General features: G+C 35.2%; 1 protein-coding gene and 1 long non-coding RNA gene across 4 annotated transcripts in view; both read left to right on the top strand.

Moving 5' to 3' along the window:
- Positions 1-24,862, top strand: part of GSK3B (glycogen synthase kinase 3 beta) — a 190,544-nt gene that overhangs the window by 6,627 nt on the left and 159,055 nt on the right. The gene's annotated exons all lie outside the window — the stretch shown is intronic.
- LOC128315190 (uncharacterized) lies at positions 3,698-21,427 on the top strand. Its single transcript, XR_008297682.1, has 2 exons — positions 3,698-9,478; positions 9,715-21,427. It is a non-coding gene; the product is annotated as an uncharacterized LOC128315190 (long non-coding RNA).

The following is a 24,862-nucleotide window of genomic DNA, read 5'->3' as shown; positions in this document are numbered from 1 at the left end:
AAGTACTGATTGTTCGTAGGTAAATCTGGTGTATTTATATTTCCAGGTAATATTGGAATGTGATTCTCAATTATCCATTCTTAAGGATTATTTCTTTCTCTCTTTCTATAGGGTGTGAAGTGTTGTAAGTGTTTTCTTCCTCCTTTTAATAGTTGGCAGCAAACTTCATGAAAATGTGTGTGTGTGTGTATATGTATTTGATTTTATGTGTATACAACCAGTTAAGTGTTTATTGGACATTAGTTACGTTATAACTGTGAAGCTATCTTCTAGTTAAGGCACTGCATACAGTTACTTAAGCTTTCTTATGAATTATGATTAGCTGTTAGAGAGTAACTTTACTAACAGTTAAGACCTATTAATGAGAATTGAAAAGGTCACTATCTTAATTGTGGATCTGAAGAAAAAGGACAATCATGGCAAAGTACTTTTTTCTCTTTTGGAAGTCTAAGAAATTCTTACAGGCTTAATTGGCTAACATAACTAAAAAGGTTGGGTGTTTTAGATTTCTTTCCAAGGAAGGTTAACCTCTCTCTTAAAATGTGACTCCTTCTACTTCCCCTTATTCCATAAAATCAGTTAATTCTTTTTAATTGATTAACCACTTTCTTCATGACTTGTGTTGAAGTTACTGAGCTGAGTCAAATTGCTACTTCTAGATTTTTAAGTCTATAGAGGCAGCATCTGAAGAATTTGAGATGCTGGAGTTATGCCTGGCTTCAGACTGCCAGTGTTGCAGGTGCATTAGCTGTCCGATCGGAATTTCAGTTTTCACATTCTGTTCATTAAACTCTGAAGGGAAAGGGGAAGCTTTGAGTTGGTAGGGTTTCAATAATAGTTTGTAATTATATGTATATATATGTGTGTGTCATATTTATATAATAAATAGTAATAACCACTTAATTGCATGCCATATGATGGACAATTACGTGCTTGTCTTATTTACATATTTTGCTTTAAAAGTTAGAATTTACTCATATAATTCAAAATTTTCAAGATTTTCGGTGATGTCTTTGCCTTACTCCTGCTTTTTAACTACCAGTTCCCTTTCCTGGGGACTGTCAACATTCCAGTTTCTTAAGTATCCTTCTGTAGATATTTTGATTCTTTACTGGTTATTTCTATTATGGAATTATACTTTGTGTATATACACCTAAATGAACACAGGCTTTACCATAAGAATGTTAGAATTAAAATAAAATTTAAATCAATGATTCTAGAAAATTGCTGTTGTTTTCCATCCTAGTAGGTTACTAAACCCTTATTTTTTCCAAACATGAGTTAGATGGGGAGTAAGTGGAAAGATGAGAGAGTGCTTCTCTTGGCAATAAGAGGTAAAATGCTAATAGTCATAACCAGTGAACACTATCACATTTAAAATATTTCCTACTCTTGTTGTATTTGAGAAATGATCTGTAGTGTCAAGTAGGTATTATCTTTTTTGCTGGAAGTAGTTTTTCATGGTAAAGAAAAACACAAAGGAACATTTACTTTTTCCTTTAACTTTCCATTTTTCTAACATCGTAGGTGAGAAAAACCTGTTCTCTTGAGAGATCAGAGGCGCAGAGTGCGTCAGTGTCAATGAAGCCTGTGCCTTTTACCTCTTTAAGAGCGCACGGTTTCATTCTGCTTCTAAACCAAGCACTCCTTAGTCTGTTTTTAAAAATTTTTAATTTTTATAAAATAATATATTCATATGATCCAAAGAAATCAAATCATGCAGAAAGTCTTATTATGGAAGTCAGTCTTCTCTTTCTCATTTCTGTTTCTCACAGGCAACCTTAAAACTGTGATGGCTGTTTTCCCGTATAAGTTTCTGTCGTATTTTTAATTAGCATACTTTTGGCTATTAAAATTACTTTTTGATATTGTTATTTTCTCATTATTTGGATATTATTTATTCTCATCCTAACCGCCCTTTTGCTATCATGGTAATATAGTTATACCATTATTTTCAGTTAAATAATTATTTAAATTATTACTCAAATGGTTAATACTCAGTATCTAGACACTAAGCAGTATTGTTAGCAGGAGCAGGTAGTGTACAGTGATCACATAAGCCTTTTAAAAATGATTTCATTGAGACATAATTCACATACCATAAAATTCATTCATTTAAAATGCACAGTGGTTTTTAGTATGTCCATAGAGTTGTGAAACTATCACCACAATTTAATTTTAGCACGCTTTTGTCACCCCAAAAAGAAACCCAGTACCCATTAGTAATCATTGCCCACATTCTCCTTCCTCCCATCTCTTACCTACTTTCTGTCTCTATGGATTTGCCTATTCTCATTTCATATGAATGGTATATAGTATGTGACTTTTTGTGACTGGCTCCTTTTACTTCATATAATGTCTTCTAGGTTCATCTGTGCTCTAGCATTTATCAGTACTTCATTCCTTTTTATTTTTGAATAATATTCCATTGTATGGAAATGCCATCATTTGTTTATCCATTCATCAACTGATGGGCATTTGGATTGTTAACCTACTTTTTGGCTAGTATAATACTTCTGTGAACATTTGTGAACAAGTTTTTGTGTGGATATATATTTTTGTATCTTTTGGGTATATATCTACGAGTGGAATTGCTAGGTTGTATGGTAACTGGTAACTAATATTTTAAGGAACTATCAAATTGTTTCCAAAGTGGCAATCACATTCCATTCACTTTTATTTTTTTCTTTTACAGTTCATTGTTGCCATATTATTTTTCTTGCCCTGTTTGCAATGATCATAATTTTGCTTCTGTCCCCCAACCCCCCCTTCAAACTTTATCAGGCGTTCTCTAGATTCTGCCCCACCGTCTGTTATTTTCCTGGAATGTCCTTTCCTAGAGTCCTCATCTTATTGCTGACATCAAGCTTGGTTCTCCGGGTCCTGCTATGCAGCTGTCATTCTGACATCATTACTCTTCAGGGTCCACTCTTGTATTTCCCTGCATTCCATTTCTTTGTATTGCTGAATACTCCTTTAACAGTCTGACATCAGCCAGCAGTGCCTCCAAAATTAACTGCTTGGTAAATGTATCCAGAAAAGTTGTTAGTTGGTTGTTTTTTTACACATTTGCTCCAAAACAGTAGTTAGGCCGACATACTTTTCTGGTATGTGTCTCATCTTTTCAGTATCTAGACACTGAGGCATAGATGTTGGGCGGTTACCTTCTATCATTATGATCAAGTGATTGCCATGCCGACATGAAGCAATAACCTAAAGCCAAGTACAGACTAATTCAAGAACTAATGTTAAGCAATTGTTTAAACCAGAGCTTTTCAATAGAAATATAATGCAAGCCACAAATGTGAGTCACATATGTAATATAAAATTTTCTAGGAGCCACATTAAAAAGAGAAAATAGATATAGGTGAATTTAATTTTAATATTGTTAAATAACCCAGTATATCAAAAATATTATTTCAATATGTAATCAATATAAAATTTACTAATAAGATACATTACATTCTTTTTCTTTTTCTTTTTCTTTCCTTGGTGCTGAATCTTCACAGCCTAGTGGGTATTTTATACTTATAGCACATCCTAATTTGAAGTAACCATATTTTGTGCTCAGTAGCCACATGTTGCTACTGGTTATTGTATTGGACAATGTAGCTTTAGAGTTTTGTCCAAGAATTATGTTATTATTTTTGTCCAAGAATTATGTTATTATTGTGTAACACTGTTGTCAATTTGTTTATTTTCAAGGAACCGATAAGATGTATGTGGTTTAAAAACACTTCATTGATTTGTCTTATTGCTTTGTTTTGTTTTTAGTCATGTCTTCAGTTAATTTTGAAATTTTATACCACATTAAAAGAGGTTGAGACATTTATGTTCTTCAGAAAGGTGCTTGCTATCGGAGGCAATGAGTTTTTACCCATATTTTAGCACAACTGTTAAATTGTATATGGAAATTCTTACTGGTATGTTTGTTAAATATTTTCATTGCCATGATTGTCCCTGGTCCCAGTGGAATCTTATTAGTGTAAATCTTCTTTGTCATACATTCTCTCTCCTTGCTGTTTCAGAGGCCTACTCAGCTTTCAGGGTTTCAGATGCCACCCCAACCACTTACTCTTCCATGCCTTACCCCCCACAAGGCATGAAATTCGCTTGCATGTAACTCCTGTAACACTGTCACCCTTCTTACGTTCTGCCTTGCGTTCTGGGTAACTTGTTTTGTCTCACCCTAGGGGATTTTAAGTTCCAGTACAGTAAAAGGAGCATTTTATTTACCTTTGTATTTACTGTAATGTGGAGCACAGTGCCTTTTAAATTGGGTCATTTAATATATGTTTGAGTTGAAGGCAATTTATCATGGTAGTTACGTGTATACCATATATGGTAGTTATATGGTATAGAGTTTCCAGGTCACCAAACTATCACTGATATTTATAGAAACATTAAAGTTTTGATATAAGAAATTAATTTATAAAGTCAAATAGGAATTTTTGTTTAAAAATGAAGGCGTAATACCAGGGAAAGGAAAAAGACACAGACGTAGACCCTTTATACTTTGTGCTTAGCAACTGAGTGGCTCTGAACTTTTTGGATGGGTAGCTGAATGAATGAAAGAACTTGAATGCTAGGTCACACTGGTTGGTGAGCATAGTACCTTTAAAACCTTGAACCTGTCCAGCTCCTACAGTACCCTCAAACCTTCTGGGAATTTATTTGGAGTGGGTGGGGATAGAAGAGAAGATGTAGATCAATGAAATCTGACAAATTAATTTTAAAATTTTCACCAAGTAGCTTATTCTGCAGGAGATAAAGTAAATATTAACAGGCCCTTTTGTCATGGATTGTAATTGTATTGTGGGGATTTATGAAAACTTTAATTTTTACAGGACTTCTTTTTCTTCTCTAAGATCATATTTGTTTGGTCTAATAGTATATATTGTTATATCAGTTCAAGAGCTTTCCCAGAGAGTTGAGAAATTTTAATAAACAATATGGGCTATCTTGCTAAATGATCCAACCTCTTAAATAGCTGTGAAGTTTGGCTGTTTGTATTTGGTTTTGAGAAATCATATTGTCAAAATAATAATTTGGATTCTACTGATCAACATGGTATCTGCCTCTGTGACTCACTGTGTTAATTGTGAAATGCTTGCCTGGCTTGGGGCATGATTTTTAGACATGGAAGAGATTTATTTTCTCTGTAAGTAACAATTGTTTGGTATGCCGTTCTTGAAGTCCAGGAGGAGTTACTAAAGAACAGAGCATAGTTCTTTTTTTTTTTTTTTTTTTGGAGTCACACAGGGACCCACAAAGATCTTTTTTTTTGAACAGAGCATAGTTCTATTTCAATTCAGTTGAATATCAGGGATAACCTTTGTTTAGAGACATTTGAGACCTTAATGTTATATATATTTACCTCTTGTGAGTTTTTAGAAAAATTTAAGAGTGTCTATGTACTTTCAAAGGATAGAAGAAATATTCTAGTATTATATTTCTGCTGTGGAAAGTGAGTACCAAGTAAAAAATAAAGGGTGTGTGTCATGGCTTCTAAAATTGGAGCAGGTGGACCAGTTCCTGGGGACCTTAGAAAAGGAAGATCCCAAGAAGCAGAGGATTCTATGACTCCACTGCCTTGCACGTAGCATCAGTGTAAATTGTACAGCTTGTCAGTTAACAGCATTAATTTAGGAGTAAGATATTGTTTAAAAATGTAGTGTCCTGATTAAAAAAATCTTTTTATTTCTCGCATATACCTGAGAAAGCCTGTGTACTTTCTAAAGTTTTGGAAAGAGATGAGCAGAGCTATGGGTTGAGAAGTGAGGAGTGAGGGTTGAGAAAGAAGTTAGAGAAATGTTAGTGAAAAAAAAAATATATGTGTGTATGTATATATATGTATATGTATAAGAATTAGAACAATGTTTATAGTAATGATGAGTATTGAGTTTCCATGGATGCTGTATTGATGGTAGCCCAGATCTTAGAACTGGAGTAATTTAGATTCGGGTACCCATTAAGTATTTTTACTGTATGCCAAGCACTATCCTTTCCTTTAACTTTCATAGTTCTTTGAGGCAATATTATCTCCATATAATGGCTGAAAAAGCTAAGTTATAAATATTATGATTGATTTATTAAGGATCTTACAGGTAGTAGAGAATAGGTCCAGTATGTTGAACTCAGGACGCTAGACTTCAAGTAAAAGAAAAAAATTTTTGAGTACTTACTGTGTCATTGCATTGTACTTAGCAATTTATCTGTATCTCATTCAGTCTTTACCACAACCTGGTAAGGCAAATGTAGTTTATAAATGAATAAATTTGAGGCTTAGAGAGCCTTACATAGCCAGCAGATTTTGTCACCGTACTTTGAATTTGTTCTCTTAACTGCTACACTATATGGCCTTTATAATTTGGAAAGAGAATAGGAACATTGTGTGAAATTGATTGAACTAAGGTTTCTATGGGTAACCTAGGAACTTTTACTTTTTATAATGTTTCTTACCAAGAAGAACATAATTGTCAATCACATGCAAGTAAACTAAGTATTTTAAATCCTTTTTTGTAATAAAACTTTAATAGCAAATACTTTGCTTTCAAAATTAATACAGGCTATCTATAAAACAGTGGCTATAAGAAATGGGTAAAAACTATAGTTGAAATCCATATTGCAGAATCAGTTTTGAGCCAGAACTCATTATCTTTAAGGAAATTCAGGATTAGGTTAAGTAACTTTTGCCAAAGTTTTAGAAGCAGCAGATTCCAGTCCAGGTAATTTAGGGTAGAGCTCTAATTCTTAACTGCTTTACTGGCCTAAGAGAATGTGAATGATTGTGCAGAAATGGAGCCTTCTTACCTCTGATAACTTAAAGACACTAATTTTGAGCCCAGATAACACATCATTGTTTGACTCAAGGGAAGTGTTAGACTTTATCTGCTTCTGTCCTTATTGTTTCCTTTGCTCACTTGTCTCAGTATTTTTTGTTGTTGCTTAATATTATTCTTGAACATGAAAATTCTCTTTATCAAGTTGGCACTTAATAAATGTTGAATGTTGAAAAACAAAAAAATTAAAAGTCTTAAGTATAGAGATGAAATTTTAACATATTCATTGATAATCTTTTTTTTAATTAAAGTTTATTTATTTATTTTGAGAGAGAGAGAGAGAGAGAGAGGGGCAGAGAGTAGGAGAGATAGAATCCCAAGCAGGCTCCATACTCTCAGTGCAGAACCCACAAACCATGAGATCATGACCTGAGCCTAAATCAAGAGGTGGACGTTTAACTGACTGAGCCACCCAGGCGACCCATCATCTTTTTGTTTGTTTATTTGTTTGTTTGTTTGTTTCTAATTGTTTTGTTTTGTATTGTTTTTAAAGAAGAATTTCTGTAGCTTTGGGGACTAAAATGTTAATTTAAAAGGTTGATTTAAGATTCTCATGACTTGGAGAAAATTTTCTGTGCTTCTGAGGAACTTTTCTTAGTTAACGAGTGTTTTAAGTGTCAGATTACAATGAAATCCTGTGGTGATACAAAATTCAGGTAGAGTATAGTTGGCTCCCACCCTCTGCCCTGCCTTAGTGCCTGCCAGTGAGGCCAGGTACCTGTTTTGTTTGTAATAATTGGCTTTCGCACAATTCTGGTAAATTAAAATTGATATATGTACTTTTCCTTCCTTGTTACCTCTATTCTGTAACTGGAAGACTATTGGAAAAATAATTGTTTTCTGTTAACTTTGAAATATTAAGTCCTATTTTTCATGTAGTTAGATTTTTTGGACCATACTTATAAGAGGATATCTGGGTTTTAATGCACAGTACTTAATAAATGGAGTATTCATATGTCCAGAAGGCACTTCTTTGCCAGCTTGATTGTATAGAATGAAGGCAGGAACTAGATAGTTGATAAAGATCCAAAAGAGCTATCATAGAATGTGAAGCAATTTTTTTTTTTTTTTAGCCTATATGAAATTCCTTTGGTCAGTGTTTCCTACAGTAGTTACTCTAATAGGTGTTATACTATAACAAGTATTCTATAGCCAGACAAGTTGAGGAAGTGTAACTTATAGGATCCCTTGAAGGACTGGTATTCCTTGGATCACACTTTGGAAGCTCTGCCTTAGGTATTTGGATCTTGCATTTATTTTAGAAGAGAAGGGAAAGGAGCCAGCATTTAAAAAGCATTACTTCACAGGCCCTAGGTGATGTCTCCATTTTACCGACAAGGAACCCAAGGCACTTCTGGAGGGTAGAGGATACTAACAGGGCAGAATTGGAATGGATCCCAATCTCTCTGATTCCTAAATCTTTGCTCTTTTGTCTTTGCTATGCTACCATGTGATTGTATTGAATTTGTGGTTTTACTTACAAATGGCAACTTAGCAGTAGTACTAGGAAAGAGTATATACTTCCCTATTTAGAGAAGAAGAAAAAAAGAATTTGACTAGTTGACCATGTCCTGCATCCTTTGTTTTGCATAGATGAACTCCATGTTCTGGGGGGGAAGATTTTAGAGAATACTCTACAAATTAGGCTCCTGTTTGAGTGAGATTGGATACTATCTTTAGGTGTGTATAGTTTTATATCTATATTCGACATCATAAGGCCAGAGCCTCTCTTTGATCAGGTATAGTGAACTTAGACGTTACTAATTTCAGTTACCTACCTTTCTGGAGATTATAAAGCTTAATGAAGATAATTATGCATGTAAGATGCTTGGCACAGTGTCTGACCCATAATAATCTTAGCTGCTATTATTAATAGTAATAATAATTAACGCTTAGGTGTAGGTTGTTACCTCTTTGTATCTGTTGTATATTTTTTTTAAGTGTATTTATTTTGAGAGAGTGTTGTGCACTCGCACAAGAGGGAAAGGGACAGAGAGAGAGGGAGAGAGAATCTTAAGCTGGCTCAACGCTTAGCACGGAGCCCAACACTGGGCTCGATCTCATGACCCTGAGATCATGACCTGAGCTGAAATCAAGAGTCAGATGCTTAACTGACTCAGCCACCCAGGCACTCCTGTTTATTTTATTTTTTTTAACAGGCATGTGTATTTAGGGTGGTCATAAGGAGGCCTCCAAATCTTTTTTTTTTCTTTTTTAAATTTTAAGAAAAAATCATCACCAGATAACCTTTTTATTTTTAATTAATTTATTTTTTTCAGATAACCTTTTTAAAGTAATGGAAATTATATCTTGGATGCAGTTTATAAGACAGTTACAGTTCCCATTAGGGATCTGGCAAATTTTTAGTGACTACTAGTTGTAATTTTTTTTTTTTTAACATGTATTTATTATTGAGAGACACACACACACAGCATGAGCAGGCCAGGGGCAGAGAGAGGGGGAGACACACAGCAGGCTCCAGGCTCTGAGTTGTCAGCACAAAGCCTGACATGGGGCTGGAACTCACAAACCACAGATCATGACCTGAGCCAGAGTTGTACACCAAACCAACTGAGCCACGTACGCAGGCGCCCCATCAGTGAATACTAGTTGTAATAAGCAGATGTTGGCCTAGTGTCCATAAAGGGTTTTTTTTTTTTTTTTAATTTTTTTTTTCAACGTTTATTTATTTTTTGGACAGAGAGAGACAGAGCATGAACGGGGGAGGGGCAGAGAGAGAGGGAGACACAGAATCGGAAACAGGCTCCAGGCTCCGAGCCATCAGCCCAGAGCCTGACGCGGGGCTCGAACTCCCGGACCGCGAGATCGTGACCTGGCTGAAGTCAGATGCTTAACCGACTGCGCCACCCAGGCGCCCCAAGGTTTTTTGTTTTTTAATGTGAGATTTGTATTTTAAGTCAGTCTGATGTCTGTGTTGTCAGTCTTTTAAAGGCTGCCTATTTTTCTTCTGAAAGCTATTTTTATCTAGTTTGTATTCATTGGCAGTTTGGTTTACATTGGCCATTAGGTTATTAAATGTTTAACTGTGATGGGCACACCAGAGTACTATGGAATGTGAAGATTTTTTCTCTCCTTCCTGCCCCCCGCCCAAATCAGGTTGTCAGCAGTCTCATTCGGTAGAGTTAAAGTGGTCTGAGGTGCTCTCTGAACATTTGGATAACTATTTAGAACCATTCAAAACCACTGAGGCTATTAACTGTGAATGGAGTTAAGCAGAATACTGTGTTCTTTTCCTTCAGTTTTTTTTTTTTAATGTTTATTTTTTGAGGGGGGAGAGAGAGAGAGAGACAGACAGACCATGAGCGGTGGAAGAGCAGAATGGGAAGCAGGCTCCAGGCTCTGAGCTGTCAGTGCAGAGCCCAACGCGGGGCTCAAACTCACGGAGTACGAGATCATGACCTGAGCCGAAGTAGGACACTTAACTGACTGAACCACCCAGGCACCCCCGTTTTTCTTCAGTTTTGATTCCTTCTTCTCTAATTTGAGGAAGCTGGGGAGAGAAACTATCCACTCCCCATCCCATGAAAAGTTTCTTCTCCCTTCTTCACTTTTTATTTACTGCTTTGAAACAGCCAAAATCTTTGGGGGCTTAAAGAACATCAGACACTTTTCACAGTTTAAGGCAGAGTGATTTTCATGGGAAACCTTTTCTTATAAGTAAAATACTCTTTGTCCTTGCCAGGGCATTCTTAAAAGGGCAGCCAGCAGCACCTCACTGCTTTGTCACTAACCAGAATAGAGAGGAGAGAATGAGTCACAAGGTTCCTTCTTTCACATTTTTCCTTTTCTCTTTTCCCTTTCCACTTAGCTTTTCATGGGGACTGAACCTGGCTTCTGGTGGAATGGGGGTAATTTTACTTCAGTGCAGAGCCTTCTTGGTGTTTATTCTCTCTCTCTTTCTGAGCGTCCCCTGCTTGTTCTTGCTCTCTCTCTAAAATAAATAAATAAACTTAAAAAAAGAGCTTTATTTCAGTAGGTTACATGATTATTCTGAGGAACAGCAGATTCTTTTCTTACTATTTGATAGGGGTAGCCAATGACCAGTGAGATTGCTTACTTTTTTTGTGTCTGTATGAACCTCGGTTTTGAATATGTTTGTTTTAATCCATTGTAGTTTTTCTTTTTAGTTTTCAAATTGTCTCATTTTAGTCAGTGGGAGCCCCTTCATATTGGTTCCTGTATCTGTAGATATAACCTCAGTAATCTTTGGTAATTCTGTTTTCTAGTATACAAGATGTTTCAGGCTCATCTTATCCATAACCTGCCTTAGATCCAGAACCAGAATTTAGATTTCTCTGAGGGATTCTGATTCCTATTAGTATTAGTATTTAAAGACCATAATTTGGATATTTGTCACTATGTGTTGATTGTTGTTTCTAGGCTCATTTAGTGGACAGAGCTAGGGTGTATATCTGTGGATGTGTGTGTGTTGGATTTTTCTTATTGTGAAATACACATAAAATTGACCATTTGAACCATTTTAAAGTGTACAGTTCAACAGTATTAATTACATTCCCATTGTTGTGTGTTCATTACCACTATCTTGTTCCAGAAATTTTCCACACCCTGAAAGGAACCCTTGTATTCATTAAGCAGTCACTCTGCATTCTTCCCTCCCTCCAGACCCTGGCACTAATCTGCTTTTGACTGTATGGATTTGCTTGTTCTGGACAGTTCATATAAATGGACTCATACAATATCTGGCCTTTTGTACACTGGCTTTCACTTAATAATGTTTTCAAGGTTCATCCATGTTGCAGTATGTATCAGTACTTCATTCCTTTTTATGGCTTAAAAATATTTCATTGTATGATAAATTACATTTTGTTTATCTGTTTAGTTGATTGACATTTGAGTTTTGGCTATTGTGAATAGTGTTGCTATGAACATTTGTGTGTAAGTTTTTGTTTGAATGCTTGTCAGTTTTTTGGAGGTATTTACTAGGAGTGGAATTGCTGGGTCATATGGTAATTCTGTGTTTAATTTATTGAGGAACTGCCAACCAGTTTCCCAGGGTGGTTGCACCATTTTATATTCCCACCAGCAGTGTATGAATGAGAGTTCCAGTTTTTCCTATAACCTCTCCAACACTTTTGTTTTCCATTTTTTGATAATGGCCATTCTGGTTGATGTGAAATGGTGCTTCATTGTGATTTTGATTTGCATTCTCTTAATAACTAATGATGTTGAGCAAGGATGGGCTTGTTGGCCATTTGTATATCTTCTTATAGGAGTATACACTCAAGTCCTTTGGCCATTTTTAAATTGGGTTGTTTGCCTTTTTGTTGTTGAGTTGTAAGGATTCTTTATATTTATTCTGTATTAATTTATACTTATTCTGTATACTAGATCCTATCAGATACATGATTTGAAAATACAGTCTCCCATTTTAGGAGTTGTCTTCCCCCCTCCCCCCCCCACTCTCTTGATAGAGTACTTTCATGCACAAAAGTTTTAAATTTTGAAGTCAAATGTATCCATTTCTTTCTTTTTTGTGCTTTTCATGTTATACCAGGAAAAGCACTCCTGAATCCAGTTATGAAAATTACCCATGTTTCCTTCTAAGGATTTTATAGTGTCATTACTTACATTTAGGTCCCTGACCCATTTTGAGTTAATTTTGATTTATGATGTGAGGTAAGGGTCTAGTTTTCCAAGTTATATTTGTTGAAGAGGCTGTTCTTTTCCCATTGAATGGTCTTGGCACCCTTGTTGATAATCAGTTACCCATAGATACCTGGGTTTATTCATGGACTCTCAGTTCTCTTCTATCGAGATATATGTATGTATGTGTGTATATATGTATGTGTGTGTGTACATATATATAGTATTTATGCCAGTACTACACTGTCCTGATTACTGTAGTTTTGTAATGTATTTTGGAATGGGGAAATTTAAGTGTCCAACTTTTAAGGATTATTTTGTCTATTCAGAATTCTTCATGATTCCATATGTATTTTAGGATCCTCTTCTCCATTTTTGCAAGAAAGCCTTTTGGGGTTTGGATAGGGGTTGTGTTGAATCTGTAGATTGGTTTGGGTTGTATTGATGTATTAATAATAATGTTTTCTAATCCATGAGCTGGAATGTTTTTCTAGTTACTCTTCTTTAATTTCTTTCAGTAATGTTTTGTAGTTTTCAAGTCTTGTACCTCCCTGGTTAAATTTATTCCTGTTGTACACTGAATTGTTTGAAAATATCCTTTTCTGATTATTTATTGCTAGTATATAAAAATACAACTGATTTTTGTGTTGATGTTATATTCTGCAACTTTGCTGAACTTGTTGTATGATTCAGAAAATACACCATGAGTTCATACCAATATTTCCAAATCTGATGTCATTTCAAGGGTAAGAGGTTGCTATTATAAGATTTTGCCTTTGACTTTTTAAATCTTTATATCTATAGCTCTTTTATGCCAAAAATCTTGTGAGTAGTGCATTACTTGATTTATATTTATATATACATATTAGTGTTGTTATTTTGAGATTATTGTAGAAAATGGTTGCTGCAAATAATTTAAGAATTCTTGTGTTTAATATAGATTTTATTAGGGATTTACAGTCAAATTACCTTTCTAAAATCATTTGAAATAACTTCTCTCTGACATTAAGCCACTTGTTTGATACATAATTTCTTTGGTCATTTTATTGTCAATTTTTGGCAGTAACTTATTTTCATTTTGATTAAATTTTGTTTTATAATTATGTAAAATATTTATGTTCCAAAACTACAGTATAAAGTATAATCAGAAAGTCAGCTTTTATCCTTTCCCTCCCCTATAGGTAACCATTTATATTCGTTTTTGGCTATTAAAAAAATAAATGTACGTGTACTTATTCATCTTTCTCTCTTCTTAGATACATCTTCCACTTTATTTTATACTTTGTATTTTTTTACTTAACAGAAATCCTAGAAATTACTCATAGTATATGAAGCTCTTCTTATTGCTTTGTGTATCTGCATAGCATTCAGGTTTTTTATTCAAGCAGTTCTATATAGGTAGAGATTAAGGTGTTACATAGGGAAATTTTCAGTGAGACCAATTCTCTTGTTCTTCTGGCGCTGAAACTTTAAAAGGTATTTTATTTTTCATTTTTATAAAGATAACTGTTTTACCACAAATACTCCCAACAGTATACAACTATGTATGGTAAAAAGTGTAAAGTTGTCTTTGATTCTTTTCTGCCCACTTTCCCTCTACTCACATCTCCAGAAATTACTACTAAGTTAGTTCAAGACATTTGTCTGTTACGAGTGTACAACATTTCTATGTACCACAAATGGTTTTTTAAGAAAATTGGGATCATATCTGAATGTTCTGCAACTTAATTTTTTAATATAATATTATCGATTGAGCTTTAAATTTGGATAATGAAAAGAGATTCCTGAGTGTAAATAAGACTTAAAAAACAGTTTTGAGATCTTTTTTCCTTCTCTTTCATTAACACTGGATAGCATATTTTGTGTGTGTGTAACTTCCTAAATTTTCTGTATTTTACTTACTGCCCTAAAATACAGAAAGTAGTGAGGTGCCTGGGTGGCTCAGTGGGTTGTGTCAGAATCTTGATTTCGGGTTGGGTCATGATCTCATGGGTTCCTGAGTTCGAGCTCCCCATTGGGCTCTGCACTGACAGAATCCATTTGGGATTCTTTCTCTCCCCCTCTCTTTCTGCCCCTCCTCTGCTTGTGCTCTTTCTCTCTCAAAATAAACTTTAAAAACAAAGGTTAAATCCAGAAAGTAGTGTGTGTTAGATTTTATTGTTGTAATCCATTGTGGCTTAATGTTAAAAGTGAATCTAAATAAAGTCAAGATACTTAGTAATAACCAGGTTGAATGTGAGCTTTGTAAAGGCAGGAAAAAAATTTGCCTTTCTTGTTCAGTACCGGGTCCCTAGCACCTAGGACAGCAACTGGTTCCCTGTTCTTCCCACTCTACTTATTTTATTTTCATAATATAAATTATAAATGGATCATGCTATACAAACTATTCTGTTTTTTTCACTTGTTAATGTATTATGGACATTTTCCATGTCAGTACTTAAGTGTTTATTCTTTTAAATTAATGGGTTAATGGAGATATCATATGTTACATATTTAGGTAGTTTAAAGACTTTAATTTGAACCATTTTTCTCCCTTAGCCTTGGGCACTAGTGTTTTGTTTTTAAAATATTAGTGGAAGATACTAAGTTGAGGGATATGATGGAGTTAAAGTGTGTAACTCCCCTTTTTGAGTGTATAACATCAATGTGTTTATGTAGAGTGGTGGTGTATGTAACATGCTTTAGATAATGATATGACTATTCTGACCATGAATGTTGGAGTAATTCATTTTAAAATATTTGGACGAACAATTCAGATAAGGAGAAATTATAGTTAACCTGTGAAAGTATTCATTTTAGTGTAATTGACAAAACAAAAATAAAATGAGAAAAAATTGTACCCCTAATCCCCATTTAAATTGACAAAGATTAGATACATAATAGTTGGTGACAAGGGTTTTGAAAGATGTGTTGCTGAAGAAAAATAGGTTTGTATATTCTTTTTGGAGGGCAGTTTGACAGAATTTCAGAAGTTCTACTTCTGGGACGTTAGGGAAAGAAATTGAGATAGACTCACAAATTTAGATACATATAAATCGTTATGGAAATTTTAATCCTGGGACTAATAACAATAATATTACTTAAATAGTGCTTCCCCATGCCATACATTACATTTATTTAATCCTCTCAATGATCTTATGATATTCATGCAAGAGGATTAAAAATGATGATATAGAAGAATATTTAACATGGATGTAAATATTTTTTTAAGTACACATTTAAGTTTTTTTAAGTACACATTTTTTTAAAGTTTATTTTGTGAGAGAGAGCACCTGTGAGAGCAGGGGAGGGACAGAAAGAGAGAGAGAGAGAGAAGAGGGAGAGAATCCCAAGTGCTAAAAGCACTGAGCCAGATGCGGGGCTCAAGCCTACTAACCGTGAGGTTATGATCTGAGCCGAAATCAAGAGTTGGACACTTAACCCACTTAGTCACCCAGGCACCCCAGTATGGATATAAATTCGTAATAACAATGAGTGAAAATAGTACATTGCAAAAGAGTATGTGCACTGATTGCATTGACTGTGACCAAACTGAGAATATTCTCCAAAATATTTATACTTACACTCCTGTATTATACTTACAATCTAGTTAAACTTAAAATGTGTTATTCAGATATGTTAATTTTATTCTTTTTGCCGTTTTATAGTTTCTCTTCAGTGAACATATATTATCTAACAAGAAACCTAATTTTTTTTTTAAAAGGTACTTTGATTTTACAGGATTTACTTCCAAGATTCCTGAACAGTGCATTCCCTAAACACCTTTAAAAAAGAATTCTATTGGTTATACTTTAAATCTATAAGTAACTTTAATCCTTGTGAGGGAGCTAGACTAAGGTTTAAGAGCTTTCTGGTTCTCTATGACTTTATGATTCATCTCAGGATTTTGTGTTATTAGGTATATTTCTTTGGAAATATGTTGCAAGGAAGTGAGCTGGATGAAACTTGCTGCATGATTGCTTTTTTGAAATCAAAATTGTTGTTGAATATTAATTAGCACCACAGTTTTGTGTGAAGGCTTTAAGACTGTGTGATAATGAGACTCATTATTGGAGAGACAGTGTTAGGTGTTCAAGGTGTCCACATTTATTCATTCAGTGTTCAAAACCAACTATATGCTAGGCACTCTTCTAGTCAAAGTGCCTAGCAATAGTCAAGTAGGACAGATTTATTAAAGAAGAGACAGTAAAAATGTTTGTTTCATACTGTTTCTCCTAGGCTTGGGGTCTCCCAAAAGGCAGGAGGATTTATTTTCTTGGGTATTTGGGAGTTTGATTTAATTTAAGTTGAAAGTGAGAAGGAGCCATGAACTATGGAGAAGATAAATAATTATAGTATAATTTTCATATCAACTTACTATTGAGTTAGAGTCTTTATGTCTATGTCTTTCTTAAGGAATTGGCATTTATTTAATATTTATGTATCTTTTACTTCTACTTTTAACATGGTCTTTATGACAATCCCGAGAGAGAAGAATTATTATCAGTATTTAACAAATAATAAAATGGAGTTTTTAGAAAAGTTAAGTAATTTGCTTAAGGGTCATTGCTTAGTGAAATTTAAACTAGGTCTGTTGATGCTGAAGTCCATTAGCTTTTTGTGATATCTTCCAAAGGAAGTTGGTATTAATTGTGTGGGGGTGAGGGTTTATTTTCTCCGTAGATAATACTGAATAACAAGATGTACTAAATTTGAAAGCTGTGCTGCAAATGGTTTTTTTCCCCCCAAATTGGGGAAAAGCCCAGCATATTTCAAAATAAAAAATATTCTTTTTTGTATTAAAAAAGTAAAATGTGTTCATCATAGAAAAAATATAAGATTAGGGGGATGAAAAAGAAAAAAAGAAAAGAAGGAAGGTAGCTGGGATAGTAAAAGAGTTTTATTGATCCAGTGTTAAATTTTTGGTGTACAGGTAGTACTTAACATAATAATATAGTTTGGGTTCCAGAGTCTGTGTGGCCTGGAATTAAATCTGAACTCTTACCATCTAATGGTTTTGTTATTTGAGACCATGAAGGTTTTGGGGCAAATTACTTATTTCAGTTTTGCATATGAAAGAAGTGAGGTTTAGAGAAGGCCTATATTATAGAGCATCTTAGAGTTTTGATGATTAAATGTGGTAAAAGGCATATGAAATGCTTGTCATATACCTAAAATTCCAGGCACATCCTAGTTCTTTGCACATAGATATATTATTTTTTACTGAAATTAATTATCAAAAATTACAACTGCCTTTTTTAAACCTCTGTATCAAAAATATCTTTTGATATAAATCACAGCATTTAAAATTTTCAGATAATAACTTATGTGTACCATGTGATGCTGTAATCAGTCATCCTCTTCTTGGTAGACATTTCATTGTTTCTGATTCTCTCTTTTGCAGTTATAAATAATATTTCAATGAATATTTTTGTAGCAGACCTTTAAACATGTTTTCATCCCATTAGAATGAAGCTAGCAGTCAAAGAATACATACACTTTTAAGATTTTTGATTCAAGTTGCTGGATTGCCTTCCGAAGATATTGTAACTATGTTCCTAACAGTAATTCATATGGTCACCTGTTCCCCTGTGTTCTTATTGTGTTACATATTATAATTTTAAATCATCATTGTTGATTTGATCCATTTTAATTTACATTGCTTTGATTACTAATAAGGTTGAGGGTTATTTTTCTACATGCATATTGGCCCCTTGTGTATTATCTATCTGTTTTCCCATTAGTTTTCAAGTCCTCATTTACATTTTGAAGGTTATTTATCTTTTCCTAGTGATGGAAAGAGCTCTTTATATATGAATACTCTGAACTCATTGTTGTATGTTGCAAGTACTTCCCCCCTAAATTATCTTGTAATTTTGCTTATGTTTATGTATTTATTTATGTTTATGTTTATTATTTTTTTGCTTATGTTTATTTTTGGATGCATAGAAGTTTAAAAAGTTTATGCTAACATATGTGTTGAGCTTCTAGCTTTAGGGTATTGCTCCACGAACGGTACAGATTGGCAGTTCTCAGACTTTGGTCTTAGCACCTCTTTGTACTCTTAAATACTATTGAGAACCCTGAAGAGCTCTTGTTAGTGTGGGTTACACCTGTAGATACTTGCCACGTTAGAAATTAAAACTGAGAATTTTATAAAATATTAATTTATTAGAAGCAATAAGTTTTTTACATGTTAACATAAATACCATTTTTAATGAAAAATAATTATATTTTCCCAAATAAAAAAAATTGAGAAATTTTTATTTTTGCAGAGCTCTTTGAATGTAGCTGGATTCTCATATATCTGTCTCTGCATTTAATCTCTGGGGATATCTATCATGGGACATATTGCCTCTGGAAAACTGTTTCGTATACTCCAAAGAATGAGTGTGAAAAAGCAGATGTTATATTATTATTGTTATGAACATAGTTTTGGTTTCATAGGCCCCCTGAAAAGGTCCAGAGATCTGAACTGTACTTTAAGAACTGCTGATACAAATGTTCACTTATATATTACTCTTGGAGTTTTATGGCTGAATTTAATTTTTTTAATTATTATTTTTTAGCATTTATTTATTTTGAGAGAGAGAGAGAGAGAGAGAGAGAGAGAGAATGAATGAATGAATCCCAAGTAGGCTCTGGCTGTCAGTGCAGAGCCCAACAGGTTCAACCTCATGACCATGAGATCATGACCTCAGCTGAAATCAAGAGTCAGATGCTCAACTGACTGGGTCACCCAGACACCCCTTTTATGACTGAATTTAAATGAATGAATTTGAGTATAAGTTTATAATCCCCCCTCTTCCCAGTTAAGCATGCTTTTGTTGAAAGATCCATTTCTACGTAAATCATTGACTGATGAAACTCTAAACCTACCCACTTTTTCTCAGTTACTGAGTTTAACTGCAATGAAAGCAGTAGTCTTAGCAATCTTTGCTTAATGTTCTATTTTGGTGTATTAGATTGCTGATGAATCCTCCAAACCCTGACTTCAGTTTCACAACCTATTGCCCTAAAAACTTAAAGATGTTTTATTCATGTTGATTATGGCGTTTTACTCTAACAAATATTGTTTCCTTACCAGTTATGAAAGGGATACATGATCATTATAGGACATTTGAAATGTACACAGAAGCATAAACAAAAGAGTATTTTGTTACATTGAATAGGCAGAGTGCTATAGTCTCTTACTATACTTTAATGGGAGTTATTTCAATATCGAAAAATGCTAGCAAGTTGAACAATTCATAAATTCCTACTCCACAGTTGATGAATTGTATGACTTTTCATGTGTTGTTTAGCTTCTTGGGATTCCTAACTCACCAGACTTTTGTTTACTATTCAGTGTGTGTTTCTAGGTGCTTTGGATACAAAGAGCAAGACATGATTTCCCCTGCCAGGGGAAACCAATTTGCAGGTTAATGAAGAAATATACATGTTCTGTAATAAGTATTACTATGGCCACAAACAATTATTAATATTATGGAAGAGCCTAAGCAAGCTAATGTTGAGAAATGATGGGGGAGTGAAGAGAAGGAAGTGGATTTGCAAAGATTCAGGTTGTACAGTCTTCCTTTAGTATTTGATGATTTATTGGCTCTCTGGTCAAGAATGACTCCCAGCTCTACCACTGAGTGGATAATGATGTATACTAAAATAGGGAATATGCCCCACTCCCAACAAAATAAATCTCCCAGCACATCTATATTTTCCAAGGCTCTATTCTTTTGCTTTCCAAGATGAGTTCAATTGTGGCCATGTTGGATTTGAGGGGCCTGGAAATATTCAGGTGGAGATGTGTGGGAGGCATAAAGCTACCAGGAAAGTTGTGTGGACTAGAGTTCGTGGTGTGGCATATGTGATTGAGTGGAGATTAAGATCATCTTTTGAGAATTCTTAATAGGAGAGAAGAAGGCCAGTGATTTTCCAGCATTTGATGGAGAGTTAGAGGAAAATGAATCTAGCAAAAAGTTGTCAGAAGAGGGAAGATAGAAGAGTGGTGGTATAAAAGGCAACAGACCAGAATTTAAAGGAGGAGGAAGGGAGAAGGGGATCTGAAATGCTAACTCCTCCTTACAAGCTCAAATAAGACCTGAAAATTGTTCATTTGATTTAGGAATAAGGAGGCATTGATGACTTAAAAACAGCTTAACTGGGAAGCTGGGTGTGGAAGCTGTTAGCAAAGAGAATAGAGGTGACTGGGCGCCTAGGCGGCTCAGTCGGTTACGTGTCTGGCTCTTGGTTTTTTGGCTCAGGTCATGATGTCACGGTTTGTGAGTTTGAGCCCCACATTGGGCTCTATGTGCACAGTGCGGAACCTGCTTGGGATTCTCTCTCTCCCTCTCTTTCTGACCCTTCCCCGCTCACTTTCTCTCTCAAAAACAAATAAATAAACTTAAAAAATAGAGTAGAAGTGAGGAAATGGAATACAGTGAGTTTTGGCTACTTTTTTGAGAAGCTTGCAAATGGACATAGGGATTTGAGAATGTTATGTTGAGAGGAAGAGACTCAGAGATTGAACTGAGAGATGAGGACATAATGTCATTTTAAACTTTCTAGAAAAACTTTTTGTTTGCCCTTTTTGTTTTTTAAACTATTTTATTTATTTTAGAGAGAGAGAAAGAGAGCCCGTGTGAGCAGGGCAGAGGGAGAGAATCTTAAACAGGCTCCATGCCCAGTGCATAGCTGGACATAAGGCTCAGTTCCACGACCCTGAGATTATGACTTCAGCTGAAATCAAGAGTTGAACCCTCAACTGACTGGGCCACCCAGATGCCTCAATTGTTTGCCCTTTCTGTAAAAATTGTTTTAAAATACACAGTACAGGGGCGCCTGGGTGGCGCAGTCGGTTGGGCGTCCGACTTCAGCCAGGTCACGATCTCGCGGTCCGTGAGTTCGAGCCCCGCGTCAGGCTCTGGGCTGATGGCTCAGAGCCTGGAGCCTGTTTCCGATTCTGTGTCTCCTTCTCTCTCTGCCCCTCCCCCGTCCATGCTCTGTCTCTCTCTGTCCCAAAAATAAATAAACGTTGAAAAAAAAATGTTAAAAAAAAAATAAAATATACAGTACATTTTAGATAATGCTAAATATGATTTTTATTTTTTATTAAAAAATATTTTTTTAATGTTTGTTTATTTTGAGAGAGAGAGAGAGTGTGAGCAGAGGAAAGATGGGGGGTGAGAGGCAACAGAGGATCCAAAGCAGTCTTTGTGCTGACAACAGAGAGCCTGATGTGAGGTTCAGACTCACAAACCAAGAGATCATGACCTGAGCCAAGGTCAGATGTTTACCGACTGAGCCACCAAGGTATCCCTGTGATCTTTGATACTTTCTTATGCTGCTTCAGTTGCCATGAATATCTGTTACTTTACTGTTCTACTGAAGGATATAGAGATAGCCTCATTTAAAATACAACAGCTAAAATAAAAAAAATAAAATATAACATCTTAGGGCTATTTTGTCATGTTGTAGCTTTTTAATAGTCAGCTTCATCTTTTCTTTGTGCATATCTGCTCCCCCCTGCCCTCCCCCCCCAACTCATTAGTGTGGTTGATCCTAGCAATAACACAACTTGTTCCTACAAGCATGTACTGTACCTAAGTAATTGTGAACTGGGAAATCCATATTATCAGTTGTTAGAATTGTGCTCTGAATGAAATTAGTAATTTTAATCAGTAGATTGTAAGGATTTGGGGGGGGGTTGCTTCTGTAAAGCTTAGTCTGTGATATATATGGTTTTCTACTGCTGTTTCACTTACAAAATTTAGAGCTCTATAGTTAGGTTGCTTTAGAATCCTAACTCCAACACTTACTATGAACTCGAACAAATGACTTACTACCAGAACTTGGCTTTCTTCATCTTTAAAATGATAATAGTAGTATTTACCTCACAGAGCAATTGTGGAGGTTAAATGGTGTGATCCTAGAAGAACATAGCTTCGGACAGAATAGGTAGATTCAATAAACCTTTGCTGTTAACAATTATTTTCTGTCTCCAGGGTTTTGATTTTCTAAGCTTGATGTTCCTGGTAGTCTTCTTGATGAGAGAGGTGTTACTGTGTTTGAAAAATGAACAGATCAAGTAGAGTCATACTGTAGATTTTATGTATCTAGGTGGGAAGTGAGCATTTGTAGCATATAACAAGGGGATTTACTTCCTAAGGTAGGTTGGTTTGTTAGGGAAGGGTTTTTTTTTTAGAGGCATTTGGAAACACTCTATTTCTTGAGGTGGTCCTGTAAGCACTTAATTTTTTTATTGAATACTAAAAACTATTTTATATTTAGTATTTAAAAATTAGGGGGGTGAAAGATCACCTAGAATTATGGTATGGAATATGTGTGTGTGTGTGTGTGTGTGTGTGTGTGTGTGTGTGTGTGTGTGTGTGTGTAGGAAGTTAGGGGTTGTTGTAGACTAGATATTTTAGGACAGGAAATTAATGTAACCTGGTGAGGCTCATGAGTATTGCAGGCTGAGTAACAAAACTACTGGGTAACCTGTAATTTAACCCAGAACATTACTTGAAAGACAGGAAGTTAGGTTTGTGCCATGGTCTGAGAAAACCCTTAAAACCCTTATTCTCCTTTTTATATGAGACTTACACTCTTGAGAGACAAGAGTGAAATTATATAGGATATTTGATAACCATCAATTTAGTCATTCTTTTCTTCTTTCTATCAAATAAATTGTACTATTCTTTTAGACATCTTAGAGTCCAGTTGAGAGTCAGTACCTTTTTGGTATAGTAAAACGTTAATGGGTGGAAAATCCTGTTTTCTAGATTTGTGAACGTAGGAGTACATTTGTTAAGGTAGTCCTAGCCATTAAATTTCTCTAACACCCACAGACCCCCTTTATAAAGGAGGGAAGCATTTAGTTTGTTTAAAAATAGTAAACTAGGGGTGCCTGGGTGGCTCAGTCAGTTAAGCATCTGACTTCGGCTCAGGTCATGATCTCACAGTTCATGGGTTCGAGCCCCGCATTGGGCTCTGTGCTGACAGCTCAGAGCCTGGAGCCTGCTTCGGATTCTGTGTCTCCCTCTCTCTCTGACCCTCCCCAGCTCACACTCTGTCGTCTCTCCCTCTCTCAAAAATAAATAAACATTAAAAAAAATTTAAAAAAATAAAAATAGTAAATTAAATTGTTTCCTTCTGATAATTGGCCCAGGTGTGTTAATGGTATTTAAAGTTTAACGCTGCTAAACTCACATAGGAATTTTGACTTGTTTTAAGTGCCGTAAAAACAGATTTTACTTTTGTTGATAACTCAGTTAGTGAAAAGACCATGTTAAATTCAGGAATGATTTTAAAAACTATTAAAGTTTTCGTCTTCCTATTTGTAAGTCTCTCCATGTCTGCAGTCATACTAAATGACTCATGAATGCTTTATTTCTTGTCTTGCTGACAGAATTATCCTCTCAGCAATAGAGCGGGCATTGGCAGTGATAGGTCAGTGATTTGACAAAGCACTGCTAGTTTTTTGTTGAAGGGAAAAAAGATGAAGTCTCTGTCATTTGTTGAAGTATGTTTAGATGCCTGCCAGTTGAGAAAATGATTGATTGTACTGTTTGTGGAAGGTGTTGAATTAATATGGCTTAGTATTTTTGCCTTGTTGAAGTAAGATTTGATTGCCTTTTGTTTTAAAAGTTGCTCTTGGGATGCCTGGGTGGCTCAGTCAGTTAAGTGTCCAACTTTGGCTCAGGTCATGATCTCCTGGTTTGTGGGTTTGAGCCCTGTACCCGGCTCTGCGCTGACAGCTCAGAACCTGGAGTCTGCTTCAGATTCTGTCTCTCTCTCTCTCTCTCTCTCTCTCTCTCTCTCTCTCTCTCTCTGCCCCTCCCCCGCTTGTGCTCTGTCTTCTCTTTCAAAAAGAATAAATAAATAAACATTAAAATAAAATAAAAGTTGCTCTTCTGGGACATCTGTGTGGCTCAGTCGGTTAAGCCTCTGACTCAATGTCTTGTGATTGTGGGATGGAGCCCTGTTTCAGGCTCAGTGCAGAGCATGGAGCCTGCTTGGAATTCTCTCTCTCACTGTCTCTCTGCCCTTCTTCTGCTTGTGCTCTTTCTCTCAAAATAAATAAATAAACTTAAAAAAAAGTTGCTCTTAAGGTATAGTGCTTCTGAAAATTAAAAGTCACCAAAGTAGCACTTGAAAAATTTAGAAACTCTTATTAGAGAATTCCCTCACTTAACAACAAAAACCCTCTAAAAACTCCAATTTTAATTAGCTGTAAAAGTACCTCCCCTCAATTGCTATCATGTAGTTATTTTCCAAAGACACATCATGTTATCAGAAATTGCATTTATGTTTTTAATGGCTTTAAGCTGCTGTAGTTTTAGGGGAAAAGGTGGTGGTAGCTTAGATCAGTTTTCAGATTCCCAATCACAAGTAATCGTAAGAATTTAATAGTTAGGTTT

The sequence above is a fragment of the Acinonyx jubatus genome, chromosome C2 (assembly GCF_027475565.1).
Source record: "Acinonyx jubatus isolate Ajub_Pintada_27869175 chromosome C2, VMU_Ajub_asm_v1.0, whole genome shotgun sequence".
Classification (NCBI taxonomy): domain Eukaryota; kingdom Metazoa; phylum Chordata; class Mammalia; order Carnivora; family Felidae; genus Acinonyx; species Acinonyx jubatus.
This window is presented reverse-complemented; position numbering and strand designations above follow the sequence as displayed.